Below are 22,455 nucleotides of genomic sequence, written 5' to 3'. Positions count from 1 at the left end.
ATTATTTCGCATAAAATTAAAAAAATCGCAATCGCTTCTGATTACCACCATACACTCGGTGGTAGAACCGTGTGAACTCCGCGCAAGACAGAGACAGAAATACTTGCAGTTATTGCTCACAAAATTATAACTGTTTCACGTTAATATACAACATACCAGGAATTCACTTTTATAAGCAGATATTGTAGTAATACTAACGCTTACCTGTGGCTTTGTTTGCGTGGACTATAGCTATAAGGCTTATGTTATATGTTATATTTTTTTATGGTAATTTTTAGGATAAAAAAAACTATAAAAAAATCTAATAATTTAATCATTGAGTTCCAATGTTGACACTTATGCTAGTCGTTACAACTACTGAATCTACCACTTGCTCTGAAAGGAGGTAGGGCCTTAAGAGAATAGCTACAATAGTTGATCATGTTAGGAGCTGCTAACAATGTGTGCTTCCAAACTCCTTTTGCAGGTCTCAAAATCTCTGTACAAGATTTTATTCAAATCGGTTCCGCAATTTCACAGGTAGGTAGATAGATAGAGTTACTTTCGCATTTATATTATTAGTAGGGATTCGTATTTAATTCACTGTTACTTGTATCTTTATACTTCTTTGTATAAGTTTAAGCATTCTGTTAAAGAGATACTGAGCATACGTTTCAAGGCTGCTTATTAAATCCATGAAATCTACAAACCACTTTTCATAAGTTATGATTTGAATAATTCATACTAAAATTACCTTAGAGTACATCTTTTCTGTCTTTCGGAGAAATTAAAAACACTATCTTAGTGTTAAGACGACGGTTTGACTATCGAGTTAAGCAGAGTGCTACCAGGATTTTCTTTTTTAAATTATAATAGTTACAATCGTAGCCGTGGTGGAAATGGTGTATTGTGTTCATAGGCTCTTTACTATGAAACATTGTCACAGCTGAACACATCGAACACTTTGTCTGACACAGTAATCGAACCCGAGACCTCGTAAAATCAACAACTACAGAGGCAATGCAGAAATTATATTTTACAACTCCTTTTAATATTTATATTTTCAACTTACATTACATTAACTGAGATTTTAATCCTGATTTTCAATATTAATGTTGAATTTCGTTCAGGAAATCCGATAGAACTGTATGCTTTATACATAAATTATATTATAATATTATTATTATACATGTACAGTTTCGACCAAAAATATGAAATAACACATCACAGATTTAATCGCATTTTCGGGGTGAAATATAATTCAACTCAAAATTATTGCTCTCTTTGCTGTCAACGATTAATACTCTGTGACTGTTTTTTATAAAAATCCTTTAAAGTTAACAGTCTTCATATCAATAAATGTAACGAAATAACAATATAACAACGTTACACATTTGACAAACATTTTCCCATTAATAAAATATTATGTTGAGTATGGGACATTGTAAGGTACCTGGGTCAAATATGGCCAGCCGATAAATATGGCCACGTACCAGTAGGGTACCTTACACGTATTTTTGCTTTTGACTGTACATTATTAGTAAGTTTTATATGAATTTTAGATACAAACATAATATGTTTTAGTGATCCAGCTTAACGAGTTCATAATTAAGTGCAAAGCTATTGATCAAAGTTTAATATAATTTGAAGTACATTCAGTGTATTATCTGTATATCTGTTTAGGGCTAATAGGCCAACATACCTTGAGCTGACCAGCAAGCAATTTAGTTTGGTAATAATAACCACATCATCATCGTGGCTTATCCCATCTTCCAAACTATGGTGGAGTCGGCTTCCAGTCTCACCGAATGCAGCTGAATACCACCGTTTTACATGGAGCGACTGCCTATCTGACCTCCACAACCCAGTTACCTGGGTTATAACACGATACCTTTCGGTAAGACTGGTTGTCAGACTTCGTATAAGATAGAGTAGTTTATCCCAAATACCTTTTCTTACCTACTTTAAAAACGAGGAAATAATAAGTTCCAATGATTTACTTTTTCTCTTATCTATGTCACCAATGAATCCATCATCTGTGGAAAGATAATTTTGGTGTCCATTGCGATGATGTTTGAATTTAAAACTAAACGATCCATGACAAGCTTATTATATTGAAGCACTATCCATTAATTTCAAATACACTAATAGTCGTAAAGCTATACTCATCAGTAAGCCACTAAATTCCAACTAAAGCCGACTTTTGATAGCACACGATCGCTACGTGAGTAGTTTAATATTGCCTTAATGTATTCTCTCAGAATGACTGCCAATCAGAATAACCAACATCAAACAGTTTCCGTGGTCATAAAACCTTCAACTATTTTGATACTACAACTTAAATATAAGTGCATATAAACTTAAGATATTAAGACAATACACGAGGAAACTTCGACTCTCTCACTTAGATTTTAAAGTTCATTTTTCGTAGTAATTTTGGAGCATAGTAAAGATCAACACATACAGCGCGATTGCGGGTCGGACGCGGGTCGAAAAGAATACGACTGGTGTAATTTTAAATAGTTGTTTAGACGTGACGACATCACACACAAAGCTAGCTCGGGTACAGAAACACGCAGGGAAAACGCACCCGTCGCCTGTCACATTAATCAACGCGGATCAAACGGTTGCAACATGCTTACATTTTTCATAATACACATATTTTTAGTGCCATTACAAAGAAACCGATTTTATATAGCTAGGCGTATCTTTAGCAACCTCTGCAGCTGACATAGTACGCACCAGACCCACAACAGATCCGCACTTATATCAAGCTAACGCACATGCGTTGAAACTGCGTCGTTCTAACGGGTCGGTCACCGTTATGTCGACCCGCTCTCGTGTGTTTCACGCCTAAAGCCTGATCGGAAAACATGGAAACATGGAGTTTATGTTCGTTGCACGAACGTGTTTGTTTCTAATATAATACTTTATCGACTATCATAATAGAAGTGTTTCCAACTTTACTGTTTACCCGCGCTGTAATGTTTGGATCGTAAATTGACAGCTTCCGTATTATGACTGGTAAAAGGGTCGGTTGCAATGTTGTGGATTACGTTACGTTTGGTTTTAAGAATAGTTGAACAGGTAATTAATGTCTTTGAGGTTTATAGTTGCTTTGTTTGTACTTTGCTATAACAATGCCTGAAACCTTGAACCCTTCGCAGAGTAATCATGGTGACGATAGTGTCAGGTTTGACTCCCAATTAACAGAAAACATTTTAGAATTTAAAGTGATTAAGACCAGTGTAACAATGACTTGAAAAAACAAAAATGAACGATGTTTACTTGTCTTACTAATGTGCATTATCGATAAACATACCATCCTTATTATAAAACTAAAAAAGTTCTAGGGGTATTGTGCTTTTATGAATATACGTCTAAACTGATTACAAGGGATTAGAGGAGGCATGGAGGCCGTTGAAGACCTGGGGTCAAACATAGGCAACATCTTTTTAATTTCATACCTCACTATAGAAAAAAGAGATTGAAGTTCCTAATAAAACCAGTTTCTTTCATGATTGCAACTGCATAAACAACTGCATTCGTTTTTAATACCAAACAATATTATATTTATTTTTTCTATTACAACATTCTTGGCAACTGCACCGAGTCTGACCTGTGACCTTTGAAGAGCAATCGGTTTACATCAGACATGAACGACTTAATTTTACTGGGTAATAGTAAAAATCCCTTTAGTTGAAGTTCTTTATTTATTTTTGTAGCAAACACACGATGAACATTGTTTGTCTTAACTCTGATAGAATACTATTAGCGGATCATGGTATAAAATGAGGACTGGGAGGTTTGGAAGGAGATGTGTGAGATCACCCTTTACATGTCATGGCAAACGCTTTAGCAAAGTAATTGCTGACTAAATTTATTTTTATACATACCTATATGTTCAACAAAGGATTAATTAAGTAAGTCTGTATTTGTATCCAAAAGTCATTAAAATATTCTTATGAAGTTATGACACACAAATAGTCCGTAACTTGGATCAGCACATAATATTATTATGCTTTTTACTCCTTAAAGACTTTTCACGTGGAAGAAATCGTGGAAAGAAGCTAGTGTATTATGAGGCTTTGTAACGATAAGAACCTCGCCGAAAACCTCCTCCAAATTAAACATATAACATTATAATGCGTATCTAAATACCAATTTTGTCAAGATCTTTGTTTCCTATAGATCTATGTATACACCTGATTGGGTAAACGAATCCGGTCCTGAGCTTAGAATGCGGGCCTCGAGGCTGTCTCAAATATAACTAGAGATGACGATAGCGGGTCAATGACTTGTCGCTGCGTACTACTTTGTATCTAGAAATTATCTTTGTTGTAATATCTTGTTGTATAATAGAAATAGTTGTTCTTTTATTTGGGTATATATTTGAATTTTTTTAAATGATATTTGTGGGTGTATAATATGTAGTGATGCTGTCAAAATTTGATTTATAGTGTGTTACGTTATCTTTTATTTTTTAGAGCCACTATGTCTGATAATTTCGGCTGAAATGGATTTTTGATTTAAATTTTAATATCGATGTACCTATCTATATTGTTCGATATATTTTGAATCCAAATTATGCACGCAATAAACATTTACATAACGTAATTAAAACCGAAAATAAATAAACATATCTTTCATAACAATTTGAAACAAAAAAATATCAAAATAATCCCGGAGCGTTCTCGTAGACGGGGCGTAGAGGCGGCGCGGGGTGGGGTCTACGCCAGTCACAGCTCGCGCGTAGCCGATGCCACACGCTACGTAGCACTTCGTAGCACGCATTGCTCTTCTATTTTAAAATCACGGATGTAAAGTGCATCGTTGTAATACTATAGTGTGTTTAGTGCGTAATTTAAAGATTAAATAACACTCAGTGATGTGATAAAGTGAACTAGTGCTGTGACAGTGTGGATGAAATTCTTTGAGGTAAATAATAGTATATTTACTACGACAATATAAGGAAAATTCTGAGTATATACTATTTATGTGTAAGAGAGAGGATTTTTATGACGGCACGTATAAATTTGTTATTAAAAATGTGATAGTGTGTTTTGGTAGGATTGGCGGTTTTTTTCCCTCGCCATTTTTAGGTCATGCCGTGATTAAAATCGGATGTGCTGTACAAAGGTTCTTTTTACATTTTCTTTTAACTCATTACTGGCTTATTCGAGGTAGGTATTCATTACTCGTACATTTCATTATCGTTCCTAACGAAGGGAATAAAATGGTGGAAATTTTCGTATGTTGTATGAAACATTCATACATTATTATTCTTTCTTGCTCTTTTTTCTCGTAGCTGTAGTCAGAAACAGGCACATCACGTTGAACGATCCCTTGAGACTTCTTCCATATTCATACATCTCGTTCATGCACAGTGTGAGTGCGTACCTGGCTTGTACCACAAAACGGTTGGAATAAGAATATTCTTATGATTATATACAATTTATATTAACACATCTAGCGCTCATGAAATATAGGTAGAGACGTGGTTCATTCCTAACTATGATCTTCCAGTACCTTACTTGTTTCATATTTATGTATCTAATTTTAGTATATTTTGTGCAAACATTTTCCATACTCAGTATACCATATAACCCGAATATAATATATAGAACTAAAAGACACAATTTTAAAGTGATTCAAAAGCAGCTTAGCAGAAGTGCTTTGTGGGGTTCGAAGCAAGTGGCGTTCTTTGATCTCTGTCTACCCTCATGGGAACTAGGCGTGATTTTATACACGTATCGTCGAATGTTGATTGCCAACTTAGCCTAACAGATATCTAGACCGGGTAGTCTAATACGTAGTAGAGATTTTTACTACTATTATGCCTTTCCTAGATCTCTTTGTATAAACGTTCGTGATATTTACATACTGTGAGGCTACCAATGAATAAGTGTTAGTTAATAATTGCTTATTTATAAGCTTGTTGGGACGTTCGATAAGGACATGTTTTATATTCTTACTATTTATTTCGTTTATCTACATTCGTGAAGGTCTCTTCTATTTAGCCATATATCTCAGTAACTCATAGCTAACCAAAATTTAGTAATAATATGGATTTTAAAATAAAACATACCGTCTATTAGGTAAATTATATAGGGAACGCAATCTGGCGTTTAAGCTAAACAGTTATTTCTTTAAATACTTTTCTTTCGTAACAATATGTAATACAAATGCGTGATATCTTATTAGGGGTTAGTTTCACCACTCCTGAATAAGTATTGGTTAGCTTACTAGGTAGAATTATGACATATTTTCACCCATTTGTTGTTGTATCAAAATCAAAATCAAATCATTTATTCATTTAGGTCAAGTGTTGACACTTGTGATAGTCAATGATACAGAGAGTGAATTTACCGCCAGTTCGGAAGGTAGGACCAATGAGAAGAGCTGGCAAGAAACTCCTGGCCACTCTTTTTAATCGCCAAATGATTTTAACAATATTTATGCTGGTATAAAACATGGATGATGTAAGTAGCTGCTACCTACCAACACTAAAAGTATAACTTATCTATCGTATAACTTAACTGACACTTATCAAAAAGCCGTTAAGCTGTCCCCTAGTATTCCGATTTACTATACAAAGGACAATATTATTATGCTAAATATTTTCACGCACATTCTAACTCTCACTTAACGCCGCTAGAGGGCATTAGTATCACCTTTACGGTATCACAGATGCTTCGAACAAAAACCTTTTGAAATCAAAGTAAATATTATCTCTAAATTATGCTCAAAATCGTGGAAGTTGCTTATTATGAAGACACACAAATATACGGGAAAAGTTCATCAGCATTTTATACACGGGTAACATACAGTCAAAAGCAAAAACTATATGCAAATGTTTAACATTTTAAATCAAATTTGTATGAAAATAGTAATTGAATTATTTCCAGGGCTTGCTAATACTATACTACTCGAATATTCCCTGAAAGAATCTAATAAGATTCCTGTATTCGAGCCCTCATCATAGCTATTAATCACCCTTAATTTATATATACCGTGATAGTACAAACTAGTATGTAAAAAATGGTAGTCATTTTACTATTCTAATTAAAAATGCTGAAAAAAAACTCGTTTTAAGTCAAAAGCACATATATGTGTACATTTACCTGCGTATACATATTATATACATACACATACCTCAATGAGGAAATACACAAGGCAATAGAAAAAGGACACAGCCTCAACTGATTTACGAAGTCAGATACGTTTTCCTTATGCCTGTACCGATATGGGAATAAATATAATAATGTATCGAGTACCTTCCATAAATAACCCTACAAGCTTTATAAAACCAGAAAAAGCTATGGAAATACGTCACATAACACGATTGTAGCAAGCTGTCTATGACTATATCTAAGGTGTCTCTGCAAAATTTCATGTAAATTGCTCCAGCTGTTTAGTTTTAGGGCACAGTTTCTACTGGTTTACAAACGTAACGTAACGTAGGCTTTCCTTATGCCTGTACCGATATGGGAATAAATATAATAATGTATATGAGTTTGTACCATACAAACTGTGTGGAACCTCCGAAAAAGCTTTGGCAACACGTAATATAACACAATAGCGAGCTCTCTCTGACTATGACCTTCCCCGATATATCTATCTTTCTGACAAATTTAATGTCAATTTTTTCAGCTGTTTAGGTTAGCACACAGCCGCAACAGATTTGCAAAATCAGATTAAAAGAAAATCAAATCGATTTTATGAATATTAAATTGTTATCGAAATTTCGGATATAAGAAACATACTGGACCTACGGTGTCGACCTGTCGATTGTTCCCCCGAAATATGTTTGCCAAATTTCACCTAAATTGGATGAGCCGTGAAAAGAACAGACGGTGTCGCTTTAGCTTTCTTTAATACAAGTCACTAGAGTAGTGAGGATTCAACATACAATTTTAATTACTTCTATATACCATCCTATTTTTAGTCGGTTAATATGAAGGTAGAAATGTTGCGGCTGAGTCATTCGGTACAGATAGTTGATTTACGTTGCGATAAAAACCTTTTCTTGGTCTATAGAGTAAGATCCCAGAGCTGCCAGACCTACGTAATTTTAGCAAAGCTGAAATTTTGAGGATTGTTAGTATAAAGGGTCTGTTAAGAGGTATGCACATCCCCTACCTTGAAAGCGGGGCCGTTTCTGAGGTAGCGCGGAGTGAAGGTGCGTAAAAAACGACCCAACCTACGTCATAGTAGCAAAGTTGGTTTTCAGATATGTTATTAATGATATTATGTAGAATTAAAATTGACTATTGCCAGACCGTTTCCCGGGGCCATTACTTCTGCCAGACGCCTTAAATGTTATCAAAAAATGAGGTCAACTACGTCATAGTAGCAAGCCTAAATTTTATATATGTTATTAAAGGTACAATTTTAAGACCCCCTGTATGCGGACAGACCATTCCGCGGGGCCCTTCGTCCCCTAGACGCCATTAAACTTTCCCTATGAGTGCGAGAGTAAGAGCATTATTCATACGCATAAATGAAAAACAATTGAATTAAAAAAATAAAAATTGAAAAATTATTGAATACTAGCTGACCCGCACATCTTTGCTTGCGTCACTTAAGAGAGATAGGTCAAAATGTTACATAAACGGGTTATGTAACATTTTTCACTAGTACTCTGCTCCTATTGGTCGTAGCGTGATGATATATAGCTTATAGCTTTTCTCAATAAATAGGCTATCCAACAGTAAAATATTTTTTTATTCGCACCAGTAGTTCCTGAGATTAGCGCGTTCACACAAACAAATAAACTTCTCAGCTTTATAAAATTAGTATAGATTAAAAGTACTTGGAATGTTTAGGAATATAAGTAACATTATTTTGGGAATTATTTTAAAAATAGATATGGTTTACACTATTCACAAAAATTATGAAAAAAAATTGTAGTCATTCATCATCATCATCATTATTATCTGAGCTCTTACTTCCCTCATCAAATTGAATATTTAAATCATCTCCACCATCGTCTTCATTGTTACTTGAATTCTCTGTAAAAAAAATGTAGGTAATGATGTTGAAAACAGTTACAAGTTAATCCGGGAACATTATATAACTCGCAGATAAATTTTTGAATTACATCAAATATATTTTGTTCCTTAGCTTTATCAATAGATAATTCAACTTCTCCGAATTGAACAAAAGCTTCTTGATATTCTGGCGATTTCTTCAAAATTTTAAATGGTCTGAGCTGAATTGATGTAGATGCTGCACGGCTACAACTTTTCATTAACACGTATACAGTCGGCGATGTGAATGAGAAATACCACCGGCAAAATGTTAAAAAATTCGACGCAAGTAATTTACCTCCTTGTAAATCTGAATTGCTTCAACAATTTCGACGAGCAAATTATATTGCGGGTGTCTGGATTAATGCTCATATAAAGCGTCCTAGCATTTTAAGCCCAGCAAATAAAGGGTGGGTTCTAAAGGATTACCATTATCATTTTAAGTGGTTTGATGGTGACCAATTCGTTAGCGAATCACTTGAAAACGAATTAGGTATTTTATTTTAACTATAAATTATTTCAATATACCTACTTGTAACTGTTTTCAACATCATTATCTACATTTTTTTTTACAGAGAATTCAAGTAACAATGAAGACGATAGTGGAGATGATTTAAATATTCAATTTGATGAGGGAAGTAAGAGCTCAGATAATAATGATGATGATGATGAATGACTACAATTTTTTTTTCATAATTTTTGTGAATAGTGTAAACCATATCTATTTTTAAAATAATTCCCAAAATAATGTTACTTATATTAATTTTATAAAGCTGAGAAGTTTATTTGTTTGTGTGAACGCGCTAATCTCAGGAACTACTGGTGCGAATAAAAAAATATTTTACTGTTGGATAGCCTATTTATTGAGAAAAGCTATAAGCTATATATCATCACGCTACGACCAATAGGAGCAGAGTACTAGTGAAAAATGTTACATAACCCGTTTATGTAACATTTTGACCTATCTCTCTTAAGTGACGCAAGCAAAGATGCGCGGGTCAGCTAGTATTCAATAATTTTTCAATTTTTATTTTTTTAATTCAATTGTTTTTCATTTATGCGTATGAATAATGCTCTTACTCTCGCACTCATAGGGAAAGTTTAATGGCGTCTAGGGGACGAAGGGCCCCGCGGAATGGTCTGTCCGCATACAGGGGGTCTTAAAATTGTACCTTTAATAACATATATAAAATTTAGGCTTGCTACTATGACGTAGTTGACCTCATTTTTTGATAACATTTAAGGCGTCTGGCAGAAGTAATGGCCCCGGGAAACGGTCTGGCAATAGTCAATTTTAATTCTACATAATATCATTAATAACATATCTGAAAACCAACTTTGCTACTATGACGTAGGTTGGGTCGTTTTTTACGCACCTTCACTCCGCGCTACCTCAGAAACGGCCCCGCTTTCAAGGTAGGGGATGTGCATACCTCTTAACAGACCCTTTATACTAACAATCCTCAAAATTTCAGCTTTGCTAAAATTACGTAGGTCTGGCAGCTCTGGGATCTTGGTCCATAGTAGGTATTAAGGATAAAGGCTAGGCTAGAGAAAGGAAAATTGAGAGACAATATGTCTGACACAAATGTATTTAAGTATGTATTTAACTTATGATGTTATTGTCTTAGCAGAATGCTTAATATGATTATGATTTATTGGACACAATGAAAATCAAATCATCAAATCAGTGATAGCCTTTCTGGTTAAAAATCTCTCATTACTTCCACAAAACGGGCGCATTCGATACATCTTTTAGCGTCTGACTGCTACTCGTAGCTATGATAGTTTTACTCTGCAATTGACCTTGCATTTCATTCTAAAGTCTTACCTTCAAAATCGTATTTTATACTAGCCAATAATCTTAAAAACACTCTGCATATTATCATCAAATGATATTACACCAGAAAGTGTATAAGAAATCTTCTTAGCAAAAGAATATCTCTCGAGTCCTACAAAAAGAGTATCTATAAATCGATGAACGTAATACGAGCACATGTTTAATCGTTCAATATCAAATAAAGATAAAACAGAATATTGTAAATGTCATAAGAATATAAGAAATGCTAGTATATTAGGTTTTTATCACTTACGTAAAGATAAGTTTCAATTTTAGTGAGTGTTTTATAGGTCGTAGGCTATTGGATTGTAATCTGTCATTCAATACCTAGACGTTATCTGGATATTTCTTTTCTTATTGTAGTAACAAGATTTTAGGATTATTTTATAGTCTCACTTGAATATCAATTTTCGCTTGGATAATGTACTTTTGTGGAGTGAATTGAAATTGTACGTATAACATAATTCTGGTTTATATTGTAGTCATTTTATAAACATTTTTCCTTACTATATATTTGGTTGTTGTTTTCGATGATAAATTTAAGATATTTTATAAACTTTGTACTTTTTATGATAATTTATAGAATATGTTAGTTCGAAATTTTGTAACTAGATGGCGTGAGAGTTGAACATAGGTACGATTAAAGTAAGTAAAAGGAACCAATCTCTACGTCATTCCGGGACAAGACTCTTTACGCAGTAGTGGGATAGTAATGCGTTATGAAAAGCCATTATTTATAAATAAGTTTAATACCGGCGTTTGGTAACGTACCCATGTATTACCAGGCAAAAGACTCGCCCTATTACACAGACCTAATATTTGTTGTATTTCATACACCGTAGCCTATATACCTTTGTGCGTATCATGCTTGATGTTAAATAAAAATGCAACACACGCCAAAACACATATTCCCAACCCCTAGATCAATAAATTACCTCGTTATAAGAAATTACACAACCTTCAAATATTAGCGTTTCCCGAAGGACCAAACCTGATGATACCTTGTATGATTAAGTTTCCTAACTCCGTCCCAGCGGACCGGTAGTAATAAGACTGATAATGTAGGCCATTGTTTAGTTCCTGTAAATACGTATTTTCGGCTTATCTCGGAAACGGGGGAATAAGTTTTATCGAAACAATGTACGTGTAATTATTGTAGTTCGACTTTATCTTAGTCTCTGGTGTGTGAATTTGAATTTGGTTTTATTTTTGAGAAATCATTGTAAACATAGATGCATGAAAGTTTTGTAGGTGTATTTTTATGAATTTTATATTCACACTATCAGAAACGGCTCCGCTCACTTGTATTTTTATTGATTTCACAATAATGTGGCCTATACTTTGGTTTCGAGTCTTTAACTATTGGGTCATCAACATCGGCTCAGCGATTTAGCTGCGAAAACGTAACAAACACACAGAGACAAATTATTTACAATTTATGAAAATCAACATAATATATGATTATTACCAAATTATCAACCTTCGTATTTACCTTCAGTAAACAGAAAGAGAGTTATCCATTTTATGCGTTACGTTTAAGCTTAACTTGATATAATTAGACGAAAATAATAAACAGCGATTACCTAAACTAGTATCTCATACCAAATTGAATACAAAAGTTGAGTCAAAAACCAAAAACCTGCACTCTTCATTTAAAAAGCACTATATTTTAAAGCAAACTAGAGTTTTCATGCATTTGTTGAAACTACCTGTAGTAGTTTCCATACACGGGGGGCTCATAAAACGTCCCTGCTACTAATAAATCAGATATATTATGAGAGAATTGTGCGGAACTATGGCACGAGAATTTAGTTCCAATAGTTATGAATTCCACGGAAGATAAACTACGGGTTTTATTGTATAAAGTATGGTGTCACTGACCCCATAGTTTGTTCAAAGGCTTGTGATATTAAGGCCTTTGTGCATTTTATTATATGAAAGTTTTGGAAGTAAAAAAGGTGATATGTTTGTAGTGTTACTTGTATCGAAACGGTTTGTAAAACTGACTCACTGTAATGTATCTATGATATGTATACTCTATAGCAATGTTTTATTCTCAACTTAGTTTTATAAGTACTATTTTATCTTCTTTTTTAAAGATAATATTGTATTTACTTTTGATGATAAAATCCATTTTTCGAAAAGTAACGATTACATTGAAATGTTATCAAAAACTACTTCTTGCTACACTTGAAATAACAATAAATAATTATTTGGATTTCACAAATATGACATCAAATTTTCCATTAGCTCAGAGTTTAAAATTCACCCCGATAGATGGCGACACACGTACACAAACTATCTTCAAGGAACAACCCGTAATATGTAATCGCAATAATAATTATTACAGCGTATATTAATACGTATATCGGATATGAGATCCCGCAGCATATCGCCAATATGGCTTCTCGTATTAATTAGTTGGAAGCAATTAATTCGACAACTTGGCTGGTTAAAATGAAGCCCCATTACTCCGACCCGGATCCCGTGTCATTGGATTTAATCGTAAATAAATAGTGAAGATATCGGTCGTTGTGTTTTTACAAGAGTTTATTTAATTACGTCGTTTGTTTTTACGTTAAAAATTACGGTAAATTATTTCATTATGTTATGTAAATTGTGTTTTTTTCCACCTGTACTGTCCCATGGTTGCACAATGGTCTCTCCCAAACCTTCACATCGCTTCCGATCCTATAAATTGAATTACTTAAGATTTTTGCAACATTATTACGGAATTTTCTACGTAGATATGTTTAACATTCAAATTACTTGGTATATTATGAGAACTGAGATGTTTCTCTGTCACTGTCTTTGTCAGGCAATCTGAAAAGTTATTTTATAACTAATGTTTTTTGGGAAAAAATACTTGAAGTCAAAAATCATCGATTATATTATGATAGCAAGGACGTAGGGCGTAGTCCGGCCATAGATCGGTGACCATTTAGTGATATAAGTAATTTTCATCTACAAGAAGATGAATATAATACTGCTGCTGTTTGTTATGTTATTTAGATAATGGTCTTTAGAACATGTTAAAAGCTCATAATTCGTTGTGGTTCTGTCGTTTATACGTTTGTTGGTAGTGCCTCAAAAATGAAGTATTAATTTTTGAGGCACTACCAACGTACGTCAATTACATTTCCAGTTAATATTCAACACAGCACAAACTAGGTATTTGTTACAAATCGGTTCTGTTTTAAATGGTACATTAATATCGCAGCTATTATTAGATATTAACAGTTGATTGCACATTGATTTACCATTGATACCAATGTTGTTATTTTGCAATATAATAAATTGCGAGTTAAATTTTTATGTAGCAGATCCATGCGGCTCTCAACGCATACAGAGTTTTAAGTCTTTATAGGACTTTATAGAAAATAATTATTAGTGTTGTGTTTATTTTGCCAAAATTACACTTGAGCGTTCACAACACATTATACTAGTGAGGTTCCACGTGTATTGGTATAACAATAATTGTCGCAGAGGCTCAGGCTTTCCAGTGACTACAATAAGATAAATGGATATAGAAATGCCAATTAAACATAGAACACTACATTTAATTGCCATTTTGGCAACAAAGCTCCAATGAAACTGACCTATATTTTCCTACATTTATTCTCAAGGAATAAAAGAGAAAGTGTAACTAAGAATATTGTGTCTATCGTGTCTACAAGGTTTCGCGAAGACACAGGAAAGCACTTAGGTTAATAGTCACCGTTTAGTCTGGGTTCGGTTGACATTGTGTGACGTCATCGTTCTGTTATTGAACATCGGGAAGAATTAGGTATTGTTTGAAGTAAAGTGAGCTGTTATACTGTAATAAGATTTGTACTTTAAATTACTGTACAAAAAAATTCTAGACTAACGCCAAATACGCACGTTACCAAATTCTGAGCTACAAAATAAAAGATTTTGCAACATCTTATACGAATAAAAGGTTATACTACAAATTTTATACTACAGTCGACTATCGGCAAGTTACTACCTATCGAGTAATTTTGTATGAAAATTTAATAAGCGCCTCTAGCGGACACCGTAGGAAATATTTTTACTGCTTTATAGTATTGACGGTAGAAAATGGCGCTATAAGACTTACATCATAAGTTAACTACTACAAAATACATAGAACTTGTTTATTTTGAGGAAAACAGACCTTACTTTATTTACTATTCGTTAGTACAGCGTTGTATCAAGTCTAACGAGAGACACTGGTGATTTAGTTCTTCTATATTATGCTAGCTTCTGACTATGGGATTTAATAAATGTTATAAAACAGTGTGATCGTTCTGGCACAAAATGTATGACAAGCAATAAAACATTATGTGTCGTATTGTCGGAAGGATTCTCAAAACTTGCACAAAACGGTCACTTGTCTGACAAAATTTCAACCTGTTTATTACCTGTCATAGTCTAATACTCAATGTACGGACAATTTAACAAATATACAAATTGAAGCGGTAAGTCAGTATAAATCATGGTGTTTTTTATTTAGACTGTTACTCAAAAAAACAGCCATGAACTCACAAAACTTCAAAAAACCGGACAGAACATTATTCAATAATCCTTAAGGGAACAGAATACTAAATCATGGGCTAACTCATTCATAATTCAGCGACTCTAAGTACGTCACTTTTTCTTTGCTAAGTCGTAAACAAGTTTCTTGTGTCCCGAAGGAATGTGAAAATGAATGCACAATTTTATGACGGATCTCTCGCTCGTCAAGGGATCTGTTTGACAGGCTCTGTTTGTAATTTTTCCAATGATATTGTCCGCCTGACCTAATTTCTGAGGTAAAGATATTTTATTTACGAAAATTTTTAAAAAATATTCGCTATTTTTTGTGATGAATTAGGAAATTTGGATGGGTGTTTAATTTGATGAGTTTGAAGAATTAGGAGTGGAAACGTTTTAAGAATATTTTGCCGGTAAATTAACCCAAGTCACCCAGGGATCTATGCAAGTATAAATGTTTCTATTTTTCGATCCAAACAGATATCATTGATCAAAAAATATTCTTGAATTCGAAAATAATTTTACAAGTCTGTAGTCTCATTGTACGTTTCTTTCTCAGAAAATTGGCACTAAGAATAAAATAAAATTGAACATCTAATTCTTCAAATAGAATCAATTTCAATTCACACAATTGCAAACTGACAACTACACATCTGATTCTGAGAACACTCTCCTAAAGATTGATGATGACGATAGATAACTTATGTTTGAAAAGTGTTAAGAATTTTAACTCAAAGTTAAGGTTAAGCTCTTATAGAGACAAAAAATTAAAACTTGAATGTAAATACCGTATAGGCCACAATCCATTTTGTATACCTCCGTTAAACCGCGACTCTAGCATGCAAGGCTAGTACTAAGTAGTTAGATTATAACAATACTAGCTGACCCGCGCAATTTTGCTTGCGTCACATAAGAGAGAACGGGTCATAATTTTCCCCGTTTTTGTAACATTTTTCGTTGCTACTCCGCTCCTAATGGCCGTAGCGTGATGCTATATAGCCTAAAGCCTTCCTCGATAAATGGTCTATTCAACACAAAAATATTTTTTCAATTCGAACCAGTAGTTCCTGAGATTAGCGCGTTCAAACTAACTTTTCAGCTTTATAATATTAGTAAAGATAGTATAAATATATAACCTTTACTTCTGCAAACAAACCAGCCTAACACCAAAATATCTTACGCAATTCTAAGACCGAAACGTTGGCAAACTTTGGCAGTTCAATTCAAAGTGCAATGATAAATAAGTGGTTAATTCTAAAGACGAATGTACTCCATTACCGCTAGTGGCACTAATTTGTAAGTGTCAAACATTTGGACGTGTGTTTGTGGAACTATTTGGTACCAGTTCAGAATGGAAGATTAACATGTTGTTTTAAGTTTAAGTGTTAGAATGGTTGGTGAATTTGAAGACATTTTTTTTGAGATGTTCTTAATTTTATATAGATCAGATAAATTGTGTTTTCTTACGAATTTATTCGACCATTACAACTCCTGATTGCATCTTCCTTTTTATTTATGTTATGAGATTAACAATCTTTAGCGTAGGTAAGTAGGAACGAGAAATGGCTTGAAAATAATTCTTGTATTTTAAGTCGAAATGTTTTTGATTGCTTTCTGTGACCAACCGGAGGTTGCGATTGTTAATTATGAGGTCTTGAGTTTGACTCCCGGGCCGGACAATATTTTTTGGTTTATTTTCATTTACTTACTGGGGTTCAAAATAGTTTACATAACGTAATTTTGTAATTAATTTTGTAAATTCTTAAATTTGAACCTTAGAATGCTGAAAAAAGCATTGATTTTATAACAAAACCTTGAAAATGTCATGACAAAATAACCTAATAACACTCTGCCCTACATAAAATCTATCTTATCTCCGAAAAAAACTGTATTTACTTCGTACTATAGATAGTTTGATCAAATAAAAAGTACTTTGTGATTGATCGGCGCTTAACCAACATTGTAGGACCTTGGAATTTTCTATTCAGACCCTTCGAGTTAAAAGGCTCTTTATCAGAGCTCTCCTTACATTGGTTGGTGTAGTATATCGTCATGGACTAGTTTATGTTGAGCTCTTATAAAAAGACCAGGATGATCATTATATTATTGAGCTGATTTTTAGGTTTTTTGAATGTGTCATCACGCTTGTTGTATGGGAAATGGTCGGTCAGAGATGTATTGATTTGTGTTTCAGGTCTTCAGTAAGAAATAATGTGTTTTTGGGCTGCCAAAGTTCTTGATAGCTATATTAAGAACTTTAAACCCAAAATTGTTCTTCTCTTTGATTCTTATTTAACGTCAATCGGGGCGTAGTGATTTTAGTAATAGGTTATGGAAGCGATTGTCTACAAAGTATACGTGATTTGTGAAATGGATTTCCAGGTTCAGCATGTATAATATAGTGATTAATGGTTATCATTTAATTTATTCAGTTTATTTGCTACTATTTTTTTAGTTACAAAAGGAAACATCGTCCCCGTAGAGCGAAAAGTCATTAACTCGAAAAACCTTGTTTTGAGATATGGCTGTTCAAAGTTTTTAAAAATATAAAAATTCATAACTTACGATTGCAGTAACCTATCTCTACGTTTATAGTCTTAAATGAAGGAAATTACAACAAAGTTTATTTAATATAGACTACATTAAGAAAATATTGTCTGAATGCTTGGAAATATCAAAATATATAAAATTAGTTACTTTTATTTTTTAAATATGTAACATAATTTCGAGTTAGTTAATTTTTGATCAGAGTTAGTGATTTTTAACGCAGTATGAAATGCGTGCACCGATGTGAAAAATAACTAAATCCATTTAGTGATTTTACAATTGCTAATAATAATTTTAATATGCAGAGATAATTCAAGGGAAAAGTAATTAAGTCGTTTTAGGTATTTTTTAAGTATGGGTTAGATACAATCCTAAGAAATGAATATTAATTAACTAAAATTAGTTAATTTGCTCATTTTATTTTCAGCTCAAAAGGGTTGACCTGGTTAATTTTTACATTCTATAAAACAAAAACTATAATAGCTACAGGTATGTGGATTAGACAGAAAATTAGAGAAAAATATGGCGATTTCAATGGTGTCATGAAAAAAGAAATCATTAACTCGAGTTAATGACTTTTCGCTCTACGGGGACGACATATTCGTGTGCAGTTTAAAAATTACATTGTTAGACAATTAAAAATTATTATTATTGACATGTAAACAAAACATTTAAACAAAACATTTAAACAGAAATTGAAATTTTACTTCATAAATTATGCATGCTCTTATCATATGATCGCCTGATATTCATATGAAACCGAAGCTGCTTGCTCAAAAGCTTATTACGAGCATATTCATAATATTACAACATTCAAATTGAATACATCACTTTTATATTTATTAAGCGTCAACTCGTAACGTGAAACGCTTGAAACATACAGCGTGTTTGAGGTTCACATACATTACAGCGAAGCAAGCATTAGAAGCAAGTTAGTACTGCAAATAATTACGTACATTTATTGTTATGATATTAAGCCATTCTTCTTTCTAAAATGGCCTGATGAATCGAGTTGAATGCTTAGTAGTTGCTTGAGAATTTATTTATTCATAGAACTGTGCAACAAAAATGTTCTTCATTGTTGAGGTGGGGATTTAACTTTAGCTATTTTCCAGTTATCTATACTAATATTATAAAGCTAAAGAGTTTCGTACACTTGTGTCTACGCCGTGAATAACAAGCGTAAAGGTGTGGGTGGTTGACCTTGATATAACAAGTACTTAAATAAATACTAAAATAATACGAATAACCGATGCAATGATAATGCCATTGCAATAAACTAAACATCATGACAACATCTATGAATGAACATAGAACATTTGTTAGTTTGACTTTCCAAAACGACCACCAGCTGAAGCATTTCATAGCGTGTTTGGTTTTAACACTCTAGTGTGAATGAAGCCTAATATATTCACGTTAGGGTTGTCACGTGTCAAATGTCATGGATCAACCTTTTTGGATCTTTTGAGATCCGTTTGAATTTGTGTGAAAGCTAGTTGACGTTTTGTGAGTGAAACAGGGTCGATTTTATATGTGATATGTATTTGATAAATTAGAAAGGTTTTTGTGAACATATGTCTATTAAGAGGATATAAAACGAGTATATAGGTTCACAAATATTTAGAATAATGTTTTAGTTCTGAAATTATTATCAGGATTTTCTTTGACAAAGAGAATCTCAACAATTCATTAACTGAAATATTTCTTTTTCTTAATTTATTATTATTATACACCACTGAATGCCTGTTTAATTCTGCAATCATAATATTTTTTAGTTTAGGGGAAGATTTTGACAGATCTGTTATTTTAATAAGCATATCTGGCAACATAATTTCCCAAAAAACTATCATATTTTTTGTCCGCCTACCCCTATTGGAAAAAAACATGATTTTATGTATGGATGTAGCATCACATCATCAATATGCAATCAACTACATTGAAAACCCTTGCATTGAAACCCTAAACGTGAAACAGAAACTACATAACACAAGTCCTTAACAAAATAATGGGTGAGGCTTGTCCCGCGTCACGCTCGGCGACGTGTCATGGCGTGACGCAAACAAGTTGCGAGCGTGACGGCAGATCTTGAAACCCAGCCTAATGCTGACATGACGCCCAAGGCATGAGAGATTAGCGATAGGAATATAATTGGTGATAATTACTGGTTACTGGTTGACGAGGAGAATGTTCTTTGAGTTGTAGTGTTAATTGTGCTAGTTAATTAGTAGAAAAATACTTTTGTACTTTTGTAGAAATGTCACACCTTTGTGAAATACTGCTTTACACGTTTCTACGGAATTTTTGAATTGTAATTGTAGGAATTTACCCACAAACCATAAATTATGCAACAATAAATATTGAACAATAAGTATTTTTAAAATCTTATTATCATGTTTTTTAAATGAGTATAAATTCTTAGTTATCATAATTTTCCTGATATAATTGTAGGTATATGTATAATTAATAATACCACTTTTTAAAAGATAAAAAATATATCATTATAATTTATATCAGAGTTCGTTCACTTAAGAAATGAATCCTTAGGAAAAGTACCAAAAAATCAGCATCAAAACATTCAAAGCTTTAAATTGTCAGCCGCTTTCCGCTCCTCCTACAACTTGTACCACACACAAACAGATAACGCGACACAAGGAATAACTGTAAGAAACAGATAGCAGTCCGTAAACAAACAGTTTGAACCTTTTGTGCTCACCCCCCGGCTGCAAATTAGACAGGTGACGTAAGCTATTTAATTGGCGACGACTGTACTCGCTCTCTGGGACGTTTTTACTGCTTCTGTTGATGAGAATTATGCATTTGAGTGTGCTAAACGTTCAGTTAAGTTTTAATGTGTGTGTGCTTGTTCAGAAATGGAATAAAGAAATCATATATATTAATATGTTTGTTGTATATGTCACATAGGAGGTCCTGTATGACAGGATGTGTGGATATGAATGAAGTAAAGGAAGTTGGTTAGGATCGGACCACATGGCGTTCTTTGGTCTACTATTATGGGAAAATTTCATGATTTTGTGTATATAGGACAAATAAATTTGAAACCGATTTAAGCCGCCGGTGGTCAGATACTTAGATAAAAATTTATAATAATCAAAAAAATCATATCAAGACTATTGTTTGCGAAAAATTGTAATTATTTCGAGTATGTTACATTCAAAACAGCATCAAACTCGCTACATCTCTCCCCCCACACCACTCAATAATCATGTAACACAAAACCTCAACCCCTAAGAATAAAGAAGATAGCTCTCAATGAGAACATAATTTTGGAACCCTTACAAATTGGACAGGTGATGTGTAATTGGCGACGACTGTACCGGCAACTGTACGACTGTTCCAGGTTAGGGTGCTTTCAGACTAGCAGTTTCAGCGCGTATGCAGAGGCGCCCATAGCCAGTTGCGTTCACCGGTCGGTAAACAATCTGTGGGTGAAGCAACCGTTGGCGCGGTCATTCCATAGATGGTTGACCGCATAGTAGTATTTGAACTGGGCGTCTCCGTGCTTCGGAAGGCACGTAAAAAGACGGTTGTTGTCGATTAAGATAACAGTCGTTAAGCCACGTCAAAGGCCTTTGGGCGGCTTGAACAACTTTGACACTAGGTTGACCACTAACCATACGATAAGAAGAAGAAGTGCGTATGCATTCGAAACGGCACACACTCGCTACAATACGAGCCTCAAAAATCTACACTAGCATACATTGCCATATTTTGGTATTTCGCTCGAACCGCGGCGGTAACTGTAAGTCAGTATAAATAGGGATTGACCAGTTGGCTCAGACGCAAAATATTTATTAGTCGGAAAAATGTCTTTTTCTTATGATTTCGATTTCACAAAATTACTTTTTCTTGCTATTTACACTCGATGTTACTTTTGCAAAAAATAAGTGTCTTTGTGTCAAAAGGTGTCGACGTACCTACTCATAAATACGCTTCCCAAAACGAGCTGATACGCATTCAACGCTTGTCTGAACCCCCTCTTACTTGTACTGTTCTAGTTTCGATTGCTCAAGACGTGTTTATTACTTGACAAGTGTTTATCGCTGTCGTTGTTATTTGTTGCCGAGTGACGCTCGTAAAACGTCTTTATTAAACAACTTAGTGATTAGTTTTCGTGTTACTTTATTAGAAGGTTGGAGGCAGTTGCGAAGAATTGTTTAATTTGAAGTGGTATTAAAACCGCGAAGACGATGATAGAATATATTAAGAGTTAATAAGGATTTGTCATAAATATGTAGGTTGCAGATGGAAACATAAAAAAATAAGATTTAATAATAGATACTCGCACTAAAACGGTTAAAAACCAAAGCCATGGCTAAAATGCCATAGAACTCATCACAGTTATCGATGGGTTACACAATAGTGACAGCATGCGTATTATGTTCCTCGGCTGACAACTAGAGTACGTCAATATAATCGCGACTATACAATATATTGCACCTTTGACATAACATATCATCAATCAACATCATCATTTTAGAAAACAAATGTACAGGATAGCCATCAAACGATTGTCAATGAAGG

General features: G+C 33.7%; 1 protein-coding gene across 2 annotated transcripts in view; it reads left to right on the top strand.

The window, feature by feature from the left end:
- The first annotated feature begins 4,740 nt into the window (after positions 1-4,740).
- side-VII (sidestep VII transmembrane protein) overlaps positions 4,741-22,455 on the top strand; it is a 306,643-nt gene continuing 288,928 nt past the window's right edge. For both annotated transcript variants that reach the window (XM_076126877.1, XM_076126876.1), the window contains exon 1: positions 4,741-4,917. The gene's annotated coding sequence lies outside the window, so the exon portion shown is untranslated. The remainder of the gene's footprint in view (positions 4,918-22,455) is intronic.

Source organism: Anticarsia gemmatalis, chromosome 19 (assembly GCF_050436995.1).
Source record: "Anticarsia gemmatalis isolate Benzon Research Colony breed Stoneville strain chromosome 19, ilAntGemm2 primary, whole genome shotgun sequence".
Classification (NCBI taxonomy): domain Eukaryota; kingdom Metazoa; phylum Arthropoda; class Insecta; order Lepidoptera; family Erebidae; genus Anticarsia; species Anticarsia gemmatalis.
This window is presented reverse-complemented; position numbering and strand designations above follow the sequence as displayed.